The sequence below is a fragment of the Nelumbo lutea genome, chromosome 1 (genome assembly GCF_056320005.1).
Source record: "Nelumbo lutea isolate HS-2025 chromosome 1, American lotus-T2T, whole genome shotgun sequence".
In the NCBI taxonomy this organism is placed as follows: Eukaryota; Viridiplantae; Streptophyta; class Magnoliopsida; order Proteales; family Nelumbonaceae; genus Nelumbo; species Nelumbo lutea.
In genome coordinates this window covers 160,744,828-160,768,520 of record NC_142684.1, presented here as the reverse complement: position 1 = coordinate 160,768,520, position 23,693 = coordinate 160,744,828, and the positions used below count along the sequence as shown (strand labels likewise).

General features: G+C 40.4%; 1 long non-coding RNA gene across 1 annotated transcript; it reads left to right on the top strand.

The window, feature by feature from the left end:
* The first annotated feature begins 11,187 nt into the window (after positions 1 to 11,187).
* On the top strand, positions 11,188 to 12,830 carry LOC148878752 (uncharacterized). Its single transcript, XR_016110870.1, has 3 exons — positions 11,188 to 11,693; positions 11,804 to 11,854; positions 12,604 to 12,830. It is a non-coding gene; the product is annotated as an uncharacterized LOC148878752 (long non-coding RNA).
* Positions 12,831 to 23,693: the final 10,863 nt, after the last annotated feature.

Here is a 23,693-nt window from a genome sequence, read left to right as displayed (position 1 = left end):
GCTCAATTTGTAAGGAGTGCAAATACAAATATGTAGAGAGCAAAATCTGTAATATACATATTTGTATTTATACTCTTTCCAAACTGAGCCTAAAGAAGTTTGTTCCTTTTTTTGTTCAATCAACATTTGACTGTATAACATGTATCTAAAATTAAATTACCATTTTTGCATCATTTAAGTTGTATTTGGTTTGAAGGAAAAATATAACATGTTTGCATCATTTAGGTTTGCAAAGGTTTTTCCACATTTCTATTCATTTCTATGTCTTTTCCTTCAAATCAAATATAGCTCTAATTCTTTAATCTTGATGTTGTGCGATTTGATTACTCCTGTTGGAGGATGATTTGGCTTTCAGTCGGGCAGCGAGCTAGGTGAATCTGCGAGACAAGATCAGAGAACCCGGGGTGGCTAACCTGAAAAGGTCGCTCTAATGCTTAAGTCAATAAACTGATGCGAGTTGAAAAGCTTTGAAAGCTTAGAGAGGTAGAGAGCTAGAGAGTAGAAAAATCGCGCGTACCTTGTGTCATTGGGGTTGGTGCCTTTATATAGTTGAGCCCTCGCGGGTTTTGCAGATCAGTTCCGGGATCTTCGTCCTGATGGGATCCGTTTCCGCTTATATTGGGGAGTAACATTATCAACTAATAAAGATGATCAATTCCGCCCGATCCAGGCAGGAAGAGGATTAGGCTTGCCATTACACGATGTGATCCCATGAGGTTTGAAGTTTGTTGGAGAGACTTCCAGGATCGTTACATGGGGGTTCGGGTTGGTAGCCCCGAGCTGATACTTCAGTCTTCTAGTTTTAAACTGTATTGAATGCCGAGGTGCCTTGATGCCGAGGTGATTGAATTCCCGAGCTCAATTGTTGCGAACTAGACTTGCTGGGCTGAGCTGTCATCTCTTAGTTAGGTCATGTCCATGTGTCCCCTTCTCGCTAGGTTGCACCAAATCACCCTTCATCAATTGCCCCCCACTCCTCGTGCCAGGGGTTCCAACCCAGTGCAAGGAGTTCATGGACGATCCAGGTGGATTTGGCGCGGGGTTTGACAATTTGAAGTGTGAACCGCTGGTCGGGCCTGTTCAACCATCTAGCTCAACCATGAAGTGACCTAGATCGCGTCCCGGGTATGTGCGAACATCACGCTATTTATAAACTCCACGGACATCAAAGAGCGCGCTCCACCAATTTCGTCCTCAGGTATCGTGCAACCGGTTTTCATGAGAGCCATTGGATCGAGTAGGTCTCAATTGTTGATCGCCACATGGTGAGTTATAAATAGGGGGCCGAGGGGCCCCTCTTCTTCACCAAAAATCTTGTGATTGAGTTCCCTTGAGGTCGCATCGAAGTCCTTCAACTCGCCACTTCTCCCCTTGTGTTCTGAGGTCATTTTCATCTTTTTTATGAGTTCGTCTTTTTCTACCTTAGTTTGTTCTCCTTTCCTGTTCCTGTTTCAATATGTCTAGCATAGATAGGCTTCTTAGTGACTCTAGTGGACTTGAGGGTGCCGAGGTGCAGTCTTCAGTTCCCGCTAGCAAGATTAGCTCCTTGCTAGGTAGTTCCCCCCCTCGCCCTTTAGGAGAAACCTCTTTACCCGAAGTCGGGCCATCTCGGCCTGATGAGCCTGTAGCTCGGGAGAAGGGACCGACCTCCCGAGAGGGGGTCCCATCTTCTTCTTGTGGTCGGGATCCAGATGACTTTGGCCTTCCACTATGACCTCGGACAGGCTACTGTCCTTGGTAGCTCGTTATCGTCTTCCCGATAACTTAGTTTTCAATATTCCCTTAGGTCAGTATCCTTGGGTTCATGGTCACCATGAGCTCGCAGTTTTCGAAGAGCAGCTCGTAGTTGGGCTACGCTTCCCGCTCCAGCCATTTATTATAGAAATAATTAAGTTCTTTTACATCACCATCGACCAATTAAACCTGAACTCCATCCAAACTATAGCAGGTACAATCTCCCTATTCCACGAGTATAACCGACCTCTGTCAATAGACGTTTTTAGCTCGACCTGCTCAATCAAAAAGAACTCTGCTTGCTTGCGCAAGGATGTCCGACAGAGTTACTACATCTCTCCTCGCCCCATATTCAAAATCTTGTTTGGTAGCCCGAACAAGATACTGGCCTGGAAGAGGAGATACTTTTTTGTCCAGAACCCTGAGGGGTGGCCCTTCCCGACTCACTGGCATGTGGATATTAAAGACCCCAGGGTGAGAATAGATGCGGAGCCTAGCTTGTGCGAGCTAGGTTGAGCCCTCCTGGTAGGCTTCCACCTCAGTGCACATATTCTTTTTTACTTTGAATTTTCTTTAGTTTGCGACTAACCTTTTCTTTTTCTCTTGCAGTAGCCATGCCGGAGGTCGATGCGGAGAACCTTCTGAAGAGCTTCCAGAGAGGGAAAAAGAGGAAGGCCTCAAAGAAGACTCACCAGAAGGCCGGTCCTTCTGCCCCCATCCCACCAAGTTCGCTGCGCCAGAACCAATCTCTACTGAGCTTCCGGAAGAGGAGGTTCGTCCTGAGCCTCCTATCGTGGACCTGGATAAAGACCAGGATGAAGAAGTTCCACCTCGTGAACCGGAGAGCACCTCTGCGCCCGAGCCTCAGCTCTCGAAGGAGAGCATAATGACCCCTCGACTCAAGCTCCTCAAGAGTAAGGACGTCTTATTTCCCGTCGAAGTCGCAAAGTGGGCTGACATGTCCACAAGCCATCTCGAAGGTCAAGCTGCTAGCTACTGTATGGTGGTGAGTATTTTACCTTTATACTTCATTTCCTTTATTTCCCTATTCGCTTTTTAAGGGTACTTACCTCTACTTTCTTTTTGATAGGTGAATTCTGCCATTCACTCGTTGGTCTACCGGTCCGAGGTCCGCTTGAAGCGAGCTTGGGAAGCCGAGGAGAACTCTTGGAAACTTTACCGCGAGCTGGACTTAACTTGGGGTGAGGTTTTTCGGGCTAAGAAGGGAGCTCGAAGTCAACAGAAGCTAATCCTGGCGCTAACTGAGGAGAAGGAGAAGTTCTAACGCGAGAATGAGAACCTCAATGTGATGATCAAAGAGCGTACCGAGATCTTCAAGACCGCCATTAAAGAGGCACGAGCTAAGGAGAGAGAGTGTGCCATCGAAAGCTTCAAGGAGTCTTCGGAGTTCCACTCTCGAGGTGGCGAAGGCGACCAACGAAGAACCTGGCTCCTTCGAAGAGGAAAGCGACGATGAAGTCCCCAAGGTGGAGACTGACTTGCCCGATTGTTCGGATACACGATTCTTGTCTTTTTTCTTGGGTGTTTATGATGTATACCCTGAGCCTCCGAGCTTAGTTCATAGTGAAAGTTTTTCTTTTTTTCTTCTTCTTTCTATACTCAAAACTTTACTTCAATGAAATACAAGTATTTTGGCCATCTCTGTGCAAAAAAAACTTTCTAAGTGTAAATAACTCCCAAATTGGCGAACTAAACCAAATATGATAAAATTTTTTCTAAGTGTTGGTTACCCCGAACTGTCAAGCTAACGAGTTGGACTATGAGTAGGGATAGCCATAGTAGAATTTTTTCTAAGTGTTGGTTACCCCGAACTGTCGAGCTAGCGAGCTGGACTCCGAGTAGAGGCAACTTCGCATTATTGTACACCGAGGTGGACGGACATTGTAGGGTATATACCCGACTTGTCTTCACACAGGCTACTTGCTTAGGTGTTGGTTATCCCTCAATGCCAAGCCATCAGGCCTGACTTCAAATGGGATTAACCTATTGTTATATGCCAAGGTGGGTAGACATAGTAGGGTTTATACTCGAACTGTCGATGCCTTAGGCATGAGAACTGATTTGCCTATGCCGAAGAGGCAACTAGGACTTGTCTATCTATGCCAAAGAGGCGACTAGGACTTTTCGTAGTGCTAAAGTCTTATGTAAGCTCGGCATTATGGCCCTTGGGCTTTTGGAAGTGGCTCACAGTCCTCTCTCTAGTTTGGTGGTCACAAGTAATAGCTTCTTAGGTTGCCAATGTTCCACGCTTGAGGTACTTGCTTCCCTTCCAGAGTCTCGAGCCCGTACGTACCTTCCTCATATACCCATCTTACTTGGTATAGACCTTCCCAATTCGGTCCGAGCTTACCGACACTAGGCTCATGTACCATAACCTTTCGAAGAACCAGGTCGCCAATGCGAAAGTGTCGCTTATTGACCCGGTGTTATAGTATCGAGCAACTCTTTATTGGTAAGCTGTAGTCCGGATGTATGCCAAGTCTCATACTTCTTCCACTAGGTCTAGGTTGGTATGAAGCTCGTCATCATTCATCTCTTTGTCTTAGGCCTCCAAACGTAGTATAGGCACCTCAATTTTTGTTGTGATCACCGCTTCTGTGTCATAAGTGAGGTTAAAAGGAGTCTCACCTATGGCAATCTTGATGGTAATCCGATAGGCCTAGAGTACACTGGGCAGTTTGTCTACCCACAATCCTTTGGCTCAAGCTAAGTGAGCTTTCAGTCCGTGAAGTATGGCTCTATTGGTGACTTCCGCTTGCCCGTTTGCCTGGGGGTGTGCCACCGATGTGAAATTTTGTTGAATTCCCATTTTGATACACCAATTCTGAAACTTGATATCCTCAAATTGCTTCCCATTGTTGGATATGAGTACCCGAGGTAGCCCGAAGCGACACACTATGTTCTTCCAAAAGAAGTTTTGTATGTTGCAAGCTGTGATTGTTCTTAGAGGTTCAACTTCCACCCATTTCGTAAAATAGTCTACTGCTACGACCAGAAACTTCATCTGTCCTGTCGCTGGTGGGAATGGGCCAAGTATGTCGATTCCCCACTGTGCAAAGGGCCATGGGCTAGTGAGGTATTTCAGATTGGCAACAGGTCGGTGGTGGATGTTAGCGTACCTCTAACACTTATCGCACTTCTTGACAAGCTTGAGTGTGTTTGCCTTCATCGTGGGCCAGTAGTAGCTCTGCCGTAACGCCTTCTGTGCGAGAGCCCTACCCCCCAAGTGTCCGCCGCACAAGCTTTCATGGGTGTCGCGGAGTACGTACTCAGCCTCTGAGGGTCGCAAGCAACACAAGTAGGGGGAGCATGAACGACCTTCTGTATAGTTGTCCATCTATAATGGCGTACTTAGTTGACTGGCACTCTACCCTTTGGGCCGCACTGCGTTCTGTAGGGAGGGTCCTGTGAAGCAGGTAACTCAGGAGTGGGTCGATCCAGCTTAGTTCTGCTTGCGCTACAGGAGCAAGCTCTCCTCCCCCCCCCCCAAAAAAAAAATGCTAGGCCAAGTAGACCTGTTCATGGGTCGTTCACTTGTCACTAATGAAAATATACTAGGCCCGAGCCCGAGCCCGGCCCAACCAACGGGCCTATAACTTGGGCCCGAGCCCGTCCTTGGTAAAAAGCCTGAAACCCGAGCCCGAGCTCGAAGCCCGACCTAATTGAAAAAACAAACAAATTTCCCTATTCAAATTAGAATTAAAAATTCAGATAGTATTTTTTTTCTATTTAAATGAACAATGGGCCTACAAGATGGTATTTTTCCATTTCTTTTATATTTTAAAACACAATTTTACATTCTTAAATCAAAAAATTTATTCAAATGGACATAATCACATAAATAATTTTAAGTTTAATATTAGGTTGGGTCGGGCTGGGCTATTTTGACAAAACCCGAGCCCAGCTCGAATTTATTGCGGGTCGGGCTTTTTGGCCCAAATTTAAGCCTACCGGCCTATAAGCATGTTCAAGCCCGTCCGAGGGTCAGCCCGCCGACCCGACTCATGAACAAGTCTAAGACCGAGGTAAGTCCTTTATATACACGGTCCACATGGTGTTGCTGCATGTGTTGGCTAATCGGGACAAGGCATTGGCCAGGACATGCAGCCATGGTGGGGCCGCGGGCTTCATAATCGTCGTTGACTTAGTTGACTACGAGCTGAGAATCGCTACATATGACGAGGTGCTTTGCCTTCATTTCCCCTGCTAGGGTGAGTTCGGTGACCAATGCTCCGTACTCTGCTTCATTGTTCGATGTCGCGAACCCAAATCGAAGTGTATATTCCAGCTTCACCTCACTTAGGCCATACAGAATTATTCCTGCACAGCTTCCGTGTTGGTTGGATGAGCCGTCGATGTAGAGAATCCATGGCTCCTCATCCCAGGTTGGACCTGCTCTGACCGGGACCAGTGCCGCATTGGTTGATGCTTCCATCATTTGTTCAAGCTCGGTTAGCTCAGGAGTTGCGGTACTGAATGTACATTCTGCCACAAAGTCGGCCAAGGCTTGTGCTTTGATAGCCGTCCAAAGTTCATACCGAATGTCGTATTCACTTAATTCGATAGCCCACTTCGTCAATCTACTAGACACCTCAGGCTTGAGCAGGATCTGTCTCAGAGGCTTGTTGGTGAGGACGATGATGGTGTGGGCTTGGAAATATGGACAAAGCATGCGAGCTGCTATGATTAGCACGTACACTAGTTTCTCGATCTCTGGGTACCTGGTTTCCGCGTCCTGCAAAACTTTGCTAACATAGTTGATGGGTCGTTGGACCCAATCTACCTCTTTGATTAGTACCAAGCTGACCACCTCGTCACTCGTAGAGAGGTACAACTTTAATACATCCCCTTCCTTAGGTCGGGTCAGAACTGGGGTGCTAGCTAAGTATCTTTGTAGTCCACTCGAAGTATTTACTTTTTTTTATGGCTTGAAAAAGGGTAGGCAGCAATTTGCCAATTTGTACATAAAATGACTCAGGGAAACTATCTGGCCATTCAGCCTCTGAACCTCTTTTAGTTTGCAGGGTGATCTCATATCTAAGATGGCCTTTGTTTTTTCCGGGTTGGCTTCGATGCCACGTCGATTGACTATATAACCCAAAAAATTATCCGACGTAACCCCGAAGACACACTTGTTGGGATTTAATTTCATGTTATATTTTCGTAAAATTTGGAAAACATTTTGCAAATCATCTAATAAAAAATTTGAATGCTAGGTCTTCACGGCCATGTCATCAACATAGCATTCGAATTTATTACAGATTAATGTTTCAAAATTTTTATTTACAAGTATTTGAATGGTTGCCCCGAGCTTGATTATAAAGGTAGTCTTTTCTTCATCGGCGGGGTCCATCCTAATCTAGTTGTAACCGGAATAGGCGTCCAAGAAGCTTGACAACTCATGCCCTAAGGTCGCAACCAGTAGGCGATTGATCTTGGGTAGCGGGAAGTAGTCTATCAGGCATGCTTTATTCAGGTCGGTGTAATAGACGCACATGTGCCATTTGCCGTTAGCCTTTTTTACCAGAATTGGGTTAGCTACCCAGCTCGAGTAATGGACTTCCCTGATGAAGTCTATCGCTAAGAAATTCCCGACCTCTTCATCGACTATCCTCCAACGTTTTGGGGTGAGGTTGCACTTTTTCTGTTTAACTGACATGACCAAGGGATCGATATTTAACTTATGAGTTAGAATCTTAGAGTCTATTCCAAGCATCTCTACCGCGGACCAAGCAAATATATCTAAATTTCTTAATAAAAAGCTTACCAGCTGAGAAAGAAGTGACTCCTCGATCGAAGTGTCGATTTGGAGAGTCTTGGCTGGGTCATCAGTTGAGACTAGGATGTGGACCGTCTCCTTTGTTGGTACAACTCACTCGTCGGCATACTCCATTGGTCGCTCAAACTCGTTGTCAGCTACGAGCTTTGCTTTCCCCTTGAGGGTGGCTACATAGCACCTGCGAGACTTGAGCTGGTCACTTTGCACAACCCCTACTCCATAATTCGTTGGGAACTTCATTTCCAGGTAGTAGGTGGATACTACCGCACGTAGGGCGTGCGTAATGGGTCGACCTACTATGGCATTGTAAAGAGAGGGAGTTGCAACCACCAGAAACGTGTGCTCAAACCTCACGATATTCGGCCACGTGCCGACCTTTATGGGTACTTAGACTCACCCTAGAGGTCTGCCCTTCTTGCCGCTGAAGCCTACCAGGGGAGTATTTGTTGGCTTTAAGTCGCTTTTTTGGAGTTGCAGCTTGTCGAAGGTGTCCTTGAACAATATGTCTACCGAGCTACCTGAGTCCACTAGGTGGCGTTTGATTTCGAAGTCGTTGAGCCTCAGCTTTATTACCAGAGCGTCATCATGAGGATATTGGATCCCACACGCATCTTCCTCTATGAAGTAGATTGGTTCTTCAAATTGAGGTCGCTTTGGCGGGTTCTGCTCATCGTTTTCTAGTTCGTGGATTGAGGTTCGTCCTGCTGTTGAATTACATCCCGTGATGATGGACCCGCCAATAATCATATTGATTACTCCGTGGATGGGTCTCTCAGGCAACTGCCATGGCGGTTGCTCGTTCTGCCTGTTACTGAGCTTGGGGGCATTCATTCTCTGGTCCCCCTACCGGTTTGCTTGCCGATCTGACTGGCTTCTTTCTTCTCGCTGCACAATGTTTTTTATGTACTCACGGCGGATGAACTCCTTGATCTCATCACAAAGGTTTCTACAGTTCTCCGTACTGTGCCCGTGGTCTCTATGGAAGAGACAGTAGACATTCCTGTTTCTTGTTGCAGGATCTCCCCTCAATCTAAAAGGCCATTTGACGAAGGACTCCTTGATGGCCGTTAGGATTTCTCCTCGCTTAGCGTTGAGAGGTGTGTAGTTCGTCCTTTCAATAGGTGGGGTCCTGGAGCACTGACCTGATTTGCAAGATTGCGAAGGAGATCAACTCCTAGATTTGTTTCTTCCCCTGCTCAAGGACTTATTCTTACTTCTTTTGTGCCCGTCATTACCTGCATTGTCATTGTCTCTTTTCTTTTTTCGGCCAGGTTGTCAGTCTTCTGGTTCATTTCCTCTTCGGTTCCGATGAACTGGTCAGCTAGATTGAGGAATTCTGTGATGTCTTTTGGTTTATTGGCCCCCACATGCTATTTGAACTCTCTGTGAGTTATTCCCTTCTTGGCTACAGTGAGTCTTACCGCCAGGTTTAAGGCGGGGATTTGTAGGCAAGTGTCGTTGAAGCATTTGATGTAGCTTCTAATCGACTCCCCCTCTCTCTGAACCACGTTGAGGAGGTTCTCTTGCGACCTAAAGCACTTCTTGTTAGTGATGAAATGCGATGTAAACAACTCTGCAAACTGCGCCCATCTTTTGATCGATCTCGGCGTAAGGTTCCGGTTCCATGTCCGAACTACCCCCTTGAAAGTGATAGAGAAAGCCACGCACATGCAAGATTCGTCAGCCCCAGCTAGGTGCATCTGGGACTAAAAGAGTCCACATGATCATTAGGATCAAAAGACCCGTCATATTTGTCCAGGGAGGCATCTTGAAATCTTTGGGCATCGGGGTCGCCAAGAGCTCAGGAGATAGGGAGACGACCTAGAAAGTTGGGGAGGAGCGGCCTTTGTAGCTGTCGAGCTCGCCTCCCCCTTATCTTTAGCTTGTTCTTGTTTGTTTGGTCTCACTGGCTAGCTGTTCTGAGCTGAAGTACGATGTGCCTTGCGACAACTCCGTTGCTACTTCTTTATCGGCTCGACATTGGTGTTGCTAATCTCGGTATGCTTCGGTACTGTTCTGCCGCAAGGTAACTCCTGGTTCCTCGTGTGATTTTGAGGCTGGCTATCATGGACAAAGAAGCCTTGCCTTGAGTTCGCACCTAGAACCCTGAACCGGTTACCTACGAGCAACCCACCTTCTTGCTACAAACACCGAGGAAGATTGGCCCTGTTAGGTTGAGTATCCTCGGATCTGTTTCCAAGGTTCCCTTACGAAGCAGGTAGGGTGAACTGACTGTCTCTCCTCCCACGGAGTGAGACTTGACTCCTGGGAGGAATTGGGACTTGTGAAGTCTCTTCACCTTAGTGGGGAGATCGAATGATGTCTTGGTTCACGCGAGGTCAGTTCTGATTTTTCTGGGCCCTTGGGTGTTGAGGTGGAACCGACTACTAGCTCTTTGGCAGTGGGGGGAATTGTTGCTGGTACTGCTGGAATTGCTGAACCTGCTGCATTTGGACCTGGATGACTCATACACACTGCACCAGGTCGTCAAACCGTGACTGTCCAACTTCGGGGGGAACCACAGACGGTTCAGAAAAGGTTGCGCCTACCACTGAGGGAAGTGGGGCGTTCACCTGTGTGGTGTTTGGTGGCATGGTCAGTGTTGGAACCCCAGCCGCAGTATGCGGGATGGTGAACTGGCTGATGCATACTGAAGGAAGTTGGGGTTGCCCCCTGGAGACGTTCATCTCGCTGCTCTATCCAGGGCATTAATTCAAAGGAAGGTTGACTTTAAAGAAGGCTTTTTGATCATGTTCCCACAGACGACGCCAATTGATATTGTGCAATCTGACTACTCCTTGCTGGAGGATGATCTGGCTTCCAGTCGGGCAATGAGCTAGGTGAATCTGAAAATAGGATCAGAGAATTCGGGGTGGCTAACCTGACGAGGTCGCTCCGATGCTTAAGTTAGTAAACTGATGCGAGTTGAAAAGCTTGGAGAGCTTAGAGAGCTAGAGAGTAGAAAAATCACACATACCTTGTGTCATTGGAGTTGGTGCATTTATATAGTTGAGTCCTCGCGGGTTTTGCAGATCGGTTCCGGGATCTTCGTCTTGATAGGATCTGTTTCTGCTTTAATTGGGGAGTAACATTATCAACTAATAAAGATTATTAGTTCCGTCCGATCCGAGCGGAGAGAGGATTAGGCTTGTCGTTATGTGGCGTGATCCCGTGAGGTTTAGTCTGTTGGAGAGACTTCCGGGATCATTATGTAGGAGTCCGAGTTGGTAGCCCCGAGTTGATACTTCGGTCTTCTAGTTCCAAACTGGATTGAATGCTGAGGTGCGTTGATGGCGAGTTGATTTTGTGCCAAGGTGATTGAATACTTGAGTTCAATTGTTGCGAACTAGGCTTGTCGGGCTAAGCTGTCATCTCTTAGTCAAGTCGTGTCCACATGTCCCCCTTCTTGCTAGGTCACGCCAAATCACCTTTCATCAAATCCAAATTAATTAAATATTGAATAGTAAATTGCGATGTTTGTCTCCACCCATTTATTCTACGAAGATCGTGAAAAAAAAGGCCTAAGCCGGCGGTCCTTTTGACCGCCGTTATAAGCGTACCAATTTAACTCGAGAACCGGCGCGACGGTCTAAGAGAATAGATACGACGGTTTTAAATATAAATCAAATTTGAACCGGTCTAACAAAGGACGCAGGGCGGGGAAGCCAAAAATACTTCTCCCGCGCGCTCTCTGCTTCCTTTTCGACGAGAACCTTGTAGAAAACCTTTTGACGAAGGAGAATAGTTTTTTGACGACGAAGAATATTGGAGAGGGAGAATCATTGTTGAAATGGAGATTGAGAAGGAAATCTAGGGTTACAACTGTTGTGCGATTCCAAATCCATCATTGACTTTGCTTGAGAAGGGAGAAGATTTTTTTTTTTTTTTTCATTTGGAGCCAAGCCAGCATCGACCCTTGTTCGTTCGAGCAAGAGAACATATGATCCTTCTTGGTTTAACATTTGTACTTTTAAAGTAGGAGGTCGAAGGGTTTTCGGTGAAAAACCCTTCGGTCATCAAGTTAGTAGCCCAATGAAAAATCCTTCGGTCGTCTTGTTCCACAGTTGATGCTTTTTGGGAGGATATTAAAGATGGGAAGCTTAATGCAAGAATGAAATGTGATTTGACTGACAATCTTTCATTAAAGGCGAATACTCAGGTGTTTAACTTTTTTTTTTTTTTTTATTTTAAGCTTTAATTTTAATATTTGGATGTCGTATTATGTGGCTATCTAATGCTAACTTAATATCTTCCATCCGTTTTGTACAGCTTACAAATGAGGTCCATATGTCACATGGTATGGTCAATTTTGTTTACAAGGTCAAGCACCTTTACTTGTTCACTCCGATTCTTTTGCTATACGTAGCATGTTTTAAATCTTAGAGTATTCGAGGATATACATTTTTTTTTAATGGTTGTTAGTCTGTAATAACTCTTCAACCAGACCTACAGAATCATAACTAAAGAACATATTTTTGTTGGGAGTAGGCTCATCTCCTTTTTTTTCTGGTCAGTAAATTAGCTTTTTTACTTGAAATGCAGCTTCGTGTGAACTGCATGAGTTGGTATACAGTTCTATAAGTTAGCTAAGATCAGTAGTTTAAACCACACCTAAGAAAATGCCATTATTTGATGCTGGTTCCAGCAATCTGGGGTGTTGGGAGTTGGGAGGGGTAGATTGAATATGGACCTAATCTCTTTTAATTTTAGCACAAGGTCACCACACCTTATAATATTAAGTTTCTAGAAGCCTACATCCCCTGAAACCTATCTTCCTAACATTAGTTATTTTATCATGTGATTTTAACGGTTGTCCTGCTTCTGTGTCATATGTTGTTCTTTCTAACAATTGTTTGAATGGTGCTCGTTATTCCATCAGTCTTACTGAATGCCTCCTTGCATTGAAATTTCATTTATTATATTTAGATGTAAATAGATGGATGAAGAAGATGCTTTAAATTTGATGTAATGATGTTTACACTAATGGCTTTTTGATATGTAATGGTACTTCTTATTGCTGGTGCTGTTCCACCTTCCATAATGCAAATATTTCCTCAAATTTTGTACAGGGTAAGGACTTCAGGACTCAATTTCAACTGGGGAATGGTGCTTTATTTGGAGCTAGTTACATCCAGCTAAAATATCTTCTTGAGATGTATTTTGTATAGGATTAAGACCAGTGTAATTAATTATCTTTAACGTTCCCTAGAGTAGAATTGGATGCATCAAGCTGTACTCCATAAGTGTGTTCATCTTATGTACCTTCATTGTGTGGATTTGGAGTGTTTACTATCTATATCAATGTTTCCAGGAAATACCTACTCTTGATGTGTATCTGAGAACCACTATGGACACCAACATAATAGATATGGAAAATGGAGTCATTGAAGGGCATCAGCATTTGGTCTTGGGTTCACAGTTCACACCTAGGTCAAAATGCAGTAAACTTTTTTAATTTGGAATTAAGTCTTCTTCTAATATAATTACCTTCAAATTTAAATGTTCAGTCTCAATGCTGGGGCCTAACATGTGAGTTTTAATAGGTTTAAATGCCATATACATGTTTATTAAATGGTTTTGTTTATTTGATTATATGGTTTAATAAATCTAGGTTATGAAACTGTCTACTAATCAATCAAATTAGGGTTTAATGAAGCAGAAAATCAGGAAAGGTTTGTAGGATTTGTTGGTTGAGTTCAGACTTGCACCCTATTGTTTTGACATACATGATTGAATTTAGGATTTTGAGCTTCTCTGTGTCATTTAGCCCAACTATGATATCATCTAGCTTTTGTGTTGAGGAATAGCTCTGCAGTATAAAATCTAGATTCACATATCATAATCAGGATTTCTGGGGCGGAGCTGAACTAATTTAATTGAGGAACAATTTAAAGTGTCATCATCAAAAGATCATTTGTGTATTAAGTTTCTCTAATCAATTGAAGAAGCTCTAATCATTGTACAAAGGACAAAACGGATTAATTGGTTGGGATGAATTAACAACCTAGTGGATGGAAAAGTTGGAGTTGATTCATGGGTGTTGTTGGATTAAATTAAGTGGAATTTTGTTTGTTGGTTCGGCTGGCCAGATGGGTTGGAGATGACTTGAGAAAAGAAAGAAGGAATTAGGCAAGAGTGTTGTTGGAGTGTGATGGAATCCTTGCACATGGTGGGGGTCCATTGTTTGTCCTGTTTGGAGCTTAAAATAAAATAAAATATAAAAGCAAGCCTGCTCTTACTTTTGAATCTCGAATTGAAAATTGAATTCATCAATCAAGGCCCACTCTATTAAATGCAGTAGGAAGAGGTTAGTGCAGTCAAATTCCCTAATTGTCAATCAAAGAAGAAAACATGGAGAACAACCCTCCCCCCCCCCCCAAAAAAAAAAAAAGGTCCAGGCCTCCATTCTTGAATGTGCCCCCATTGATGTGGGAATTCTGCTTTCTTACCTTCTAGTTGGGTTAATTGAGGCCAGCCAAACCCATTGTAGCAGATTTAATATAGTTGAATTTAGGCTTCATTAAGTTAGACTGAGTTGTTTGATCATGCACTTTTGTTTGAAGAGAAGAGAATAAATAAATAAATAATGTATCTAACAAACTTTTTTGTAGTTTGGTTTTAAACCCAATCTGATATGGCTCGACCCAAAAAAAGAAGTCGGTTTGATTAATTTGGACTGGTTCAACTCAAGACATAAATTGATGGACATGAGTTCTATATTGACACAGACATGTAGTGTCAGTTTGACATGGCAATTCCCTAAAATCTAGACACGGAGGCACACATGTAATAAATTGAGAATTACATGTACACATATATGCAAACATAATATGTTTTAAACTAAATAATATTGAACCACCCTGCTGTCTATTACGTTCTTTGGAACAGAAGGGATGGGGGTCAGGAGGGGATTGGAAGTTGTCTTTTTTTTTTTGATAAATAATTAAATTCACTAGTCAATATCTAAAGGGCTACTTGGATGGTGATCAAGTCTTTTATCCCTAGGGTGACCCCACAGGAGGTTTGATCACATTAGGTAAAACTCTTATGCTTCTTTCATCCCACCTACTCCAAAGGATAGCAGCCCTCATACATCATCCCATAATCCTTCCACTTTTCGAGGAGAGAAAATACTGACAGTGATTTCACTTTATGGTTTCACTTTACCCTCCATATTGATTTCTTTTATATCTCCTGGGATGTGAGAATCCCATATACTAAAATTCTTCATTTCTTAGAATTAGGGCAACTTGTACTTAAATCATACTAATTACTAAATAACCATGTAGTCAGATGAAAAAGATTTTGAAATTAACCAAGAAATTGTGTTGAAAGTTCAAACAATAAAAGTTAGAAGCCTTCAAGAATAATGAGCTAATATGATGCACCATACATAACAGTAGAGAAATCCCCAATTATTCAGCCCACTTGTTTCTTGATTTGTTTCCATATATAGACATTGTTAGCTAATATCCTAATCCTCTGATCATGCTGCATCAAAACAACTATTTATTACTTTCCTTCATTGTTCTTTTGAGTTCTCAACCTTGTCAAACTAGGAAAGGATGTAGATCTATTGTAAAGTTGTTTCTTGTCTAATGGTGGTCTTAGGAGCAAAGTATTTGTTAAATGAGGAGAACTAGAGCTGTAGAGCAGAGCAATTCAGGAGAACCAGATTTCTAGCATACACTGGAGCTCCCCTTTTAACTTTATTAGTGAATTTCATGACAGTACTTTGTTAAATGAGGAGAACTAGAGCTGTAGAGCAGAGCAATTCAGAGTAGAAACCAAGTGAACTGTCAACCATTACTCACATCTTTATACGCTCATGTTTCTTAACCATTAATATTTGTTATCCAATTAATCCCATCAACAATTTTTTTTCCAATTTAATATTAGACACTAGGAATTTAGAAAAATAAGCATGGAAAGTTCGATACTAAGCATGGAAAGTCTATCCCATACCTTAACAGGGAAGCGGATGGTAATGCACTGATGCAACCATTAATATTTGTTTTTGGTTCATTGAATCATCCTCAATTTGGTTGGCTCAGCTTCTGCCTTCCATTCTTGCATGCAAAGCATATTACAAAGTTTGAAAAGCAACCAGGATCAGGACAAACTTGAAGAACTTGTCAATAACTTTATTAATGGCACTTCCTTTAGCCTATCAGGAGAGACCAACAAAACCTTATAAACTATTATTAAAAAAATGAAGGAACAGTACTGATCAGGATAAAGTGAGTATTAACCTTTACCCCAATTGCTATAGATATCTTTAGCTTCACAAGCTCTCCTAATCTCAATGAATTGCCCTTCCGATCTTTAACAAAGATTAGTGGGACTCTCTCCTTGTGGTGATATCTTATCACCCTATATTGTACTAAACCAGGGGCGGATCTAAATTATACCTTGTAGGTTCCTTGGAATCCAGTCTCACTATCTAGTGACTTCATAAAACACATGACCAGCTTGATGGCTGTCCCTATTGTTGATGGTTGTTTGCAAATTTGTTTTGGAAGATGTGTTATATTATTCAAGAAGAATTTGTTTAAATGCCTTGTAATTTTTTATACGTCAATTGGATATTGTATTTAAGCAATTTGTTTTGGATATTATAATAATTAATAATTTAATTAAAAGTTTTTTTATTTGTAATTTGCGTTTTTTATTTAAATTGATTTTTATGTATTATCTGCCATGAAACATGTACCAAAAAATGTTGAAATCAAATTGACATAAATAATAAAAAAAAAAAAAAAACAAAGCCGGTGGTCATACAACCGCTGCCTTAGACATAAAAACCGACCTAAGGCGGCAGTCTAAAGAGTCCTAAGCCGACAGTCCAGACCGCCACCTAAAAACAGAAACAACAATTTGGGCGACCTAAGGCGACAATCTAAAGAATCCTAACCGCCACCTAAAAACAGAAACAACAATTTGGCCGACCTAAGGTGGCAGTCTAAAGAATCCTAATCCAGCGGTCTAGACCGCCACTTAAAAATAGAAACAACAATTTGGCCGACCTAAGGTGGTAGTCTAAGGAATCCTAAGCTGGTGGTCTAGGCCGCCACCTAAAAACAGAAACAACAATTTGGCTGACCTAAGGTGGCGGTCTAAAGAGTTCTAAGCTGGAGGTCCAGACCGCCACCTTTATCAACTCTGAGCCGATGGCTTTGATATACCACCACTTTAGGAATGATAGAACCGCGTTGAACCAGTTCTCAAAAGTGGTGGTCTTTTTTGTCTAAGCTGGCGATCTTGACCTAGGTTGGTAGTGGTTTAGGGGGTAGACTCATGACCACCGCCTTACCTCTAAGGCAGTGGTCTAAAGGGCTAAGCCGACGGTCCTATGACTGTTGCTCTTGCCCATTTTTCTTGTAGTGGTGTGAAACAATACGAACAATGTTTTTGAAAAATGGACTGGATTGGATAGTTGAACTGGTTCCATTTCATCCTAAAACCATTATTCGACCAAAAATCGTTTGAACCGAATGGTCAGGCCATTCAACCCTGGAACGGCTCTATATCTGGTCTGATTTTTAAAACCTTGATATGAACTATTATAAAAAAAATGAAAACTAAAAGAAGTAAAAAAAAAAAAAGACTACAACAAACAACATCCATCATAAATTTAACCAGCTCTGGTGATTTCTAAGGAATTACTACACTTTCAACATACTTTTTCACCCATGTTACACAGATGCTTGAGTCTTGAGGGGGTAATTTTATCTATGCATATGTGGAGGTTTGAGTCTTGAGGGGGTAATTTTATCTATGCATATTTGGCTTGGACCTGTCTAATTCAAAATCAATTTAGACGGACCAATAAGATATATTCGATTGGACCAATCCAATCCAAAATATTTATTAGATTGGATTGGACCTCATCGTTCATAATAAATTTATATTGGACTGGGTTGGATTAAGCTAATATTTGATCCATTGATATAAGATAAAAATATAAGTGTCAACAGACCGAATTTGAGTTGAAACCAATCTAAATTAAAATGAATTTGAACTGATTAGACAGTCCAACATTGAATTGGACCGATCCAAAATATTCATTGGATTGAATTTGACCTGGTCCATTTGTAATGGGCTCACATTGGACTGAATCGGATTGTACCAAATCCAGTCCAATTGACACCCCCTTTTTTTCTTGATTATTGTTAGTCAATTAAGGTATACAAGCCAAGCCAAGCCATTTTTTTTCTGTACAAGGATGAGTGTGCCAACTGCCAAGGCCAGTGGCCTAAATCCCCAATGAGCTGCTGAAGTGCTGAGGCCTTCATTATATGAGGAACATATTATAATCTGGGTGTAGCCTATTCTTGTTCGAAACAAAGATGACTGGTGGATGAAACTATATTCCATTCAGAGGTGTTGTCTTCTACTTTTACTTCTTGTCTCACTTTGCACTTCTGAATCTACACGAATTTATGGATAAAAAATGTTGAAATTCCAAATGTTGGGATCCAATAATATACTTTCTAGTTATCAGCTCCACCACCTTACATCGGGGTTTTTCTAAGTTGGTGGAACTTTGACCTATTTCATCAGGTTAACATGCTATGGATGAGATATTAGTGTTATTTTTTGTTTTGGTAAAATCATATATATATATATATATATATAAACCTCTCTTGAAGTTTCGTTTTAACAGAAACCTCCCTTATAATTTTGAAAAAAAAAAAAAAATCACGCGGTTACCTCCCTTCCATCATTGTCCTAGACAAAATCCATTGGCCTAATGTATTAGTTTGTTGAAAATACTCATTTTACCCTTATATCTATTGATTGAGATGGGGATTTACTACAACACTCCCAAAAAAACATTTTTTAATTTTTAACTAAAAGGAATAAAGTTGCCTTAACAAGTATGATCGAGTGAAGTCTAAAAGGGCAAATATGGCATTTTAATTATATTGAAAGGTGCCTCAACAAGTAGTAAAGGCATTTTTGTAACTTGAAAGTCCTTATTGTCGAGACAATAATGTTGTTTTTGTAATGAACTGCATGTTTTTTTTTTCCAAAGATATAGGGGAGGTTTTGTTAAAATGAAACCTCCCTCAAGGGAGGATTGTATATTTTACCCTTTTTTGTTCTTGAATTTTAGTTATTTCCATCATTAATAATTATTATTTTTCTCACACATAGTTTTTGTTTAATATGGGAAATATATAATATTAAAGATATGCTTATTTTTTTTTTGTAAATATTATAGTGTTTCTATATTTATTTTTATTATTTAGTTTATGACATCACAAGCTGCCTTGTTTGACTAAGAAGGAATGTGGTTTCATTTGATTTTTAGAACATTGGTTTTTATTAATGTTTTTTAATTATTGATTAAACCAAACAGTCCTAGTTGACCCCACGTCAAACCAATATTAAGAGTCCTTTTATCATAAAATTACTTGCTTGTAAAAAACCATTAGATTGGTCAACAAGATATTGATTTGACTGTCTTAATCATTCTATTGTTTTACCTAGTTAGTGGGTCCCAAGTTAGACATTAATTCTCTTTTTTTTTTATAATCTATTTTAATCATTATTAAAAATATTTTTTTATTTTTCACATTTATATTCTCAATTTGACGAATATATAATATTTGATACGAGCCCATATTTGGTCTAGAGGTTGGAGCATTGATTTGTCATCTAGATAGGAAAATGGTTTCATTTATAGATCAATTTTATATTTTATATTTCATTACATCTTTAATAAAATGAATTATTGTTTGTCACACGTATTTTTTCTATTATGACTAATATATAATATTGTATGTGTTTAAATTTATCTTTTTTATTGAATTTCCATAGTTTTTTGTATTTTTTTTATATTTTAAAACTTTATTATTTAGCTATGAAATCATGAGTTGGTTCATGTTGACCGAAATGGTTGAATCATTGACCCATTACATAGATAGGAAATGGTTTTCATTTCTATGTTGATTTTGAATTTTGTATTCTCTATTTCCATCATTAATTGAAAAAAAAAAAAACTTCTTATGTATCATACTTATATTTGTTTAATATAATGAATATAATGGGTTTAAGTTTTTTGACTTAAATGGTTGAACTATTTACTTGCCACTTGAAAAAATGATTTTGTTTGTAGGTCTTTTAAAAATGTAGGGTTTTTTTTTTTTTTTTTCTATCATCAAAATTATTGTTCATGGATTTAATTAGGCTATGTTTGGTTTGAAGGAAAAAGTAGGGAAAGGAAGGAAAACATAGGGAAATCTATACAGACGTAGGAAAACCTATACAAGGCTCGTATAGATTTCCCTATATTTCCCTTCCTTTCCCTACTTTTTCCTTCAAACCAAACACAGCCTAAGTGAATTTTGATAAGAAAAAAAAGGGTTAAAAAAGTATAGCAATAAATGTGAGAGAATGGGAGTTAATATTTTAAGTAGATGTTTAATCCGAGGAGTTGTATTCAAATCATTAAAACATAGACTAAATTCAAAATGAGGGATGGTTTGGTAAAACAAGAGTCCAAAGATTGAGGCTGGAAATGCCTTTTTCATCCTCAAATTTTCTCCCATTAAAGGTTGAATAATGCCATAATGGTGGCAATTTTGTCTAACGAAATAAAAAAAAAATGAATGCAAAATTAAATGACACCTTTATAGATCCTCTTCATTCAATACTTGTCCTTTTGCATTTAATGGTAAGATAAAATGTCTTTTCTTAATTTTTTTTTTCGAAGCCTGACAAGATAATTCATTAAGATTGGCTCAAGGCAATTCATCAAAAACTAATTGAAGGCTTTAAAAAAGTGCCATAGCCTCAGTTTCAAATTCAAAGAGCCGAACAAGGATTCAAGAAGGGATTTGCATAGCGTGAGCATAGATAAATTGACCATTTGGAGTCTCGGGAATTGGAAACACTAGTGCCCCATCAAAATTCAATTTCAATACTCATGATTCTATTTTACTCCAGAACCGATATTTTGTTAAAATCTGTTGATTTGGTCAACAAACTACTGATCTAGGGAAATAAATCATTCCACCAGGGAACCAGATCCCTGACTGATTCATTATCTGATTCAGTTTTAAAAACCATAGTTGCAAGAATACCCTTTTCATTCTGGTCCAGACAAGACTGAATTCTTTGTCTTCAACAACATCAGGTCATAATAATCTCTCCTGTATTATTAATACAAAGATGGGGGCACTTTATGTCCACTGAAAATTCCCCCTTCCCTGCTTAACTTCTCTCTCCTTTCTCCTTTACCCTTTGCACCCTTCTCCTTAATGCCACGTGGCTTCTATTCCCCTTTTCCAAACCACCTATCCAATTTTTTCCTTTTTTTTTTTTGAATTTTCCATTTTTTCTTCCCTTAAAAATGGTGTAATCTAGTTCTTCCTTTACTTCTTACCAAAAAAAAAAAAAAAAACCGATTTGAGGGAGGCGTGTGTCTAATGAAAACTTACCCAAAACTATGTAAAAAGTTTTGAAGCAAAACTTCCCTTTTTAGAGATTATTTTTCGGAGAAAAATCATCACAATACCTATTTTTGCGTCTTTTGGGGTTATTAAGAATGAACACGAAAAGCAAATAAAATAAATTAGCCCATATTTATTTGTGCGAGCTGGCTTGCAATCTGTTTGATTTCCACCTCAAAGAAGGAAACAACCTACACGGACAGTTACTCTTTTAATGAACTCATACATGTAACAGTCGTTTTGCTTTGATGCAGGATTCGAATTTGAAGCTATGGAGGTTATTTGCGTATGGTTTTGAGCTTCAAATGATGACTTCCAATTAAGTGAGTATTTTCATTCTTTTGTGAAACAAAGGTGCAAAGAGAGGATATTACAATGGCGGATATCAGCCTTTTCATTCTATTTTTTTTACAAAACTTTTTTTACTGTGGCTAATATGAATACGATCAATGCAAAATACAACTTTGTCAATCTCATGTTCAGATGAGGTATATTACTACATACCAGTGAAAATGCTTTTGTTGTTTATATAAGCTGTGTTAATTTCTGCAAAACTGTAGATGCATGTTTTAAGTGATTAGTGGATTTGCAGCGGATTTGCTTCTGCTCTTAGTTAAAAGTGATTAGTGGTTGTTTCATAATGGCCACCGTCCAAAAACGGATGAAGATCATCACTCTTAGGCCCTGTTTGGTTCGTGAGAATAGAGCGTTTCTAACTGTTTGATTGGACTTCGGAATTTCACTCTTATTTCTGCTGGAATGGCATTCTCCCATTTGAATTAATGGTCATTCCCTGCCCCTCCCTAAGAATTTAATCCCATTATTGCTGATTTCAATTCCCATTTCCATTCTAGTCTGAACCAAGCAGACTTTGGGACTAGATTACTGTTTGTTTTGAAAATGCAGGTCCGACAGAACCCGTTTGCTTGTTTGGACAAAGAAGGAAGTTCAAATGAATCATTTATGACCCAAAAACGATTAATCAGGAAGGGTTTCATACGAGTCCGGATCAGCTGTAGTCTTGAAGCAGTGGGATTCTGCTGTAGACCCAATAACTAGACTTCTCATGTGTGATAAGTTAACAAAATACACCGTTATTATTGAAACAAATATTTATTTACCATTTTTTTTTTTAAATTTTTGCACGCCCCGTGATGAAAAATAGTGACTAGAGTGAAAGTTAGGATGATGATGGTCATAAAAAGATTAAGACTGCCGAGTCCTTCCCCAATATCTGAACATGTTCGACACACAATCTTGTGTGCTCAATCTCACATGAGATATATATAAGAAGACTATCGAATTTGTTCTTGGTATGAAAAGAGAGGCAAAAATCTGTTACTGGTATGAAAAGCCTGGATGACAAAATAACACTACATATGATCTTAACACCATTAAGTTTTCTCAAAGCAGGGGGCTGACTTATACTTCCCTACTTTTTCAATCAGGTCACATCTATGCCTGAAATCGGAAAGAAATCAAAAGTCTTGGAATAAAACTTGTAGGTTAGGGTTTGGGGAAGAAAGAAAGGTTAAGAAAGAGAGAGGGGGGAACGTAAAGTTTCAGAAAATGGGTTTTAAAAAACTTTTTAAATAATAAAAGAAAGGAAAATCTATGATGCGGAAACGATATGATATTAGAAGAGTTTTTGATTAATCAAAACCCATCCATGAATTTTGATAAATAACACCTGATTGACTACCACGTTTATGACTCCAGTTGAATGATTAGAAGTTTTTCAGATATTATATCTTTTCCATATCATAGTTGAAATTTGAACTTATTTCAGCTCATATCTTTTCCACAAAAGGAAACAATAACAGTTAAAAATTAGTTCAAATTTTGAGCTGCTTGAATAAGTGTTTATTTTCAAGCATAAGGCAAATAAATGCCGTGGTTCTGACTAACAGTAAGTGTTTATTTGAATAAACACTTACAAAAAATAAAACACTCCCAAACATGGGCTAATCTGGGCCAGATTGGGTTTTCTGAGCTAAAGGTTTTAAATACTGGACCTTAACCACATTATGTGCAGACTTGATACAGGACCAGAGAGAGGCGGACTTGGTCCATTTGGGTGAAAAAACATCTGTCATCACTCACCAAACGGACTCGAATTCATCCAGTTTCAGTCTTTTCATCTGATCTTGTTGGTATCTCGTTCATACCCAGTTTCCCAATTCCCAGTCTTTAACATCATGTTTGAGATAAGATTGTGAGACGTGTATGTGAGTAGCATTTTGATTGGAGGCCATCACGTGAGAATCCGGATTTGCTGACCATAATATATTGCTGGCTACGTTCATCCAGCCACGCCACGCATCAGAAATATCGGTGATAAATAGTACAAGAGATGTTCTCAAATCTGAATGTGTCAATGTGCGGTTAGATCAACATTGTGGTCAGCAGATCCGAATTCACCATGGAAAAATGTGCATTGGCTTGTGCTTGACTCCACGACGGTGATTTGTATTGTTCCCTCGATGGAATTGGAGCTCCTGATGTCAGTGTTGGTATTAGGAGGAGGTTTGTTGGGCAGAGGAATCATCTAGAAACTATGAACTTATAGTGGTAACTGCTGGTGGAAAATCCAGCAGACATTACCTCCATCCATCCCCTTCCCCATGTTCTCAGCAACAGCAAGTTGGCCAAGGCACAAGTTACAGAATGGTTTTGGAATTTGGAGGCATCCATGACCA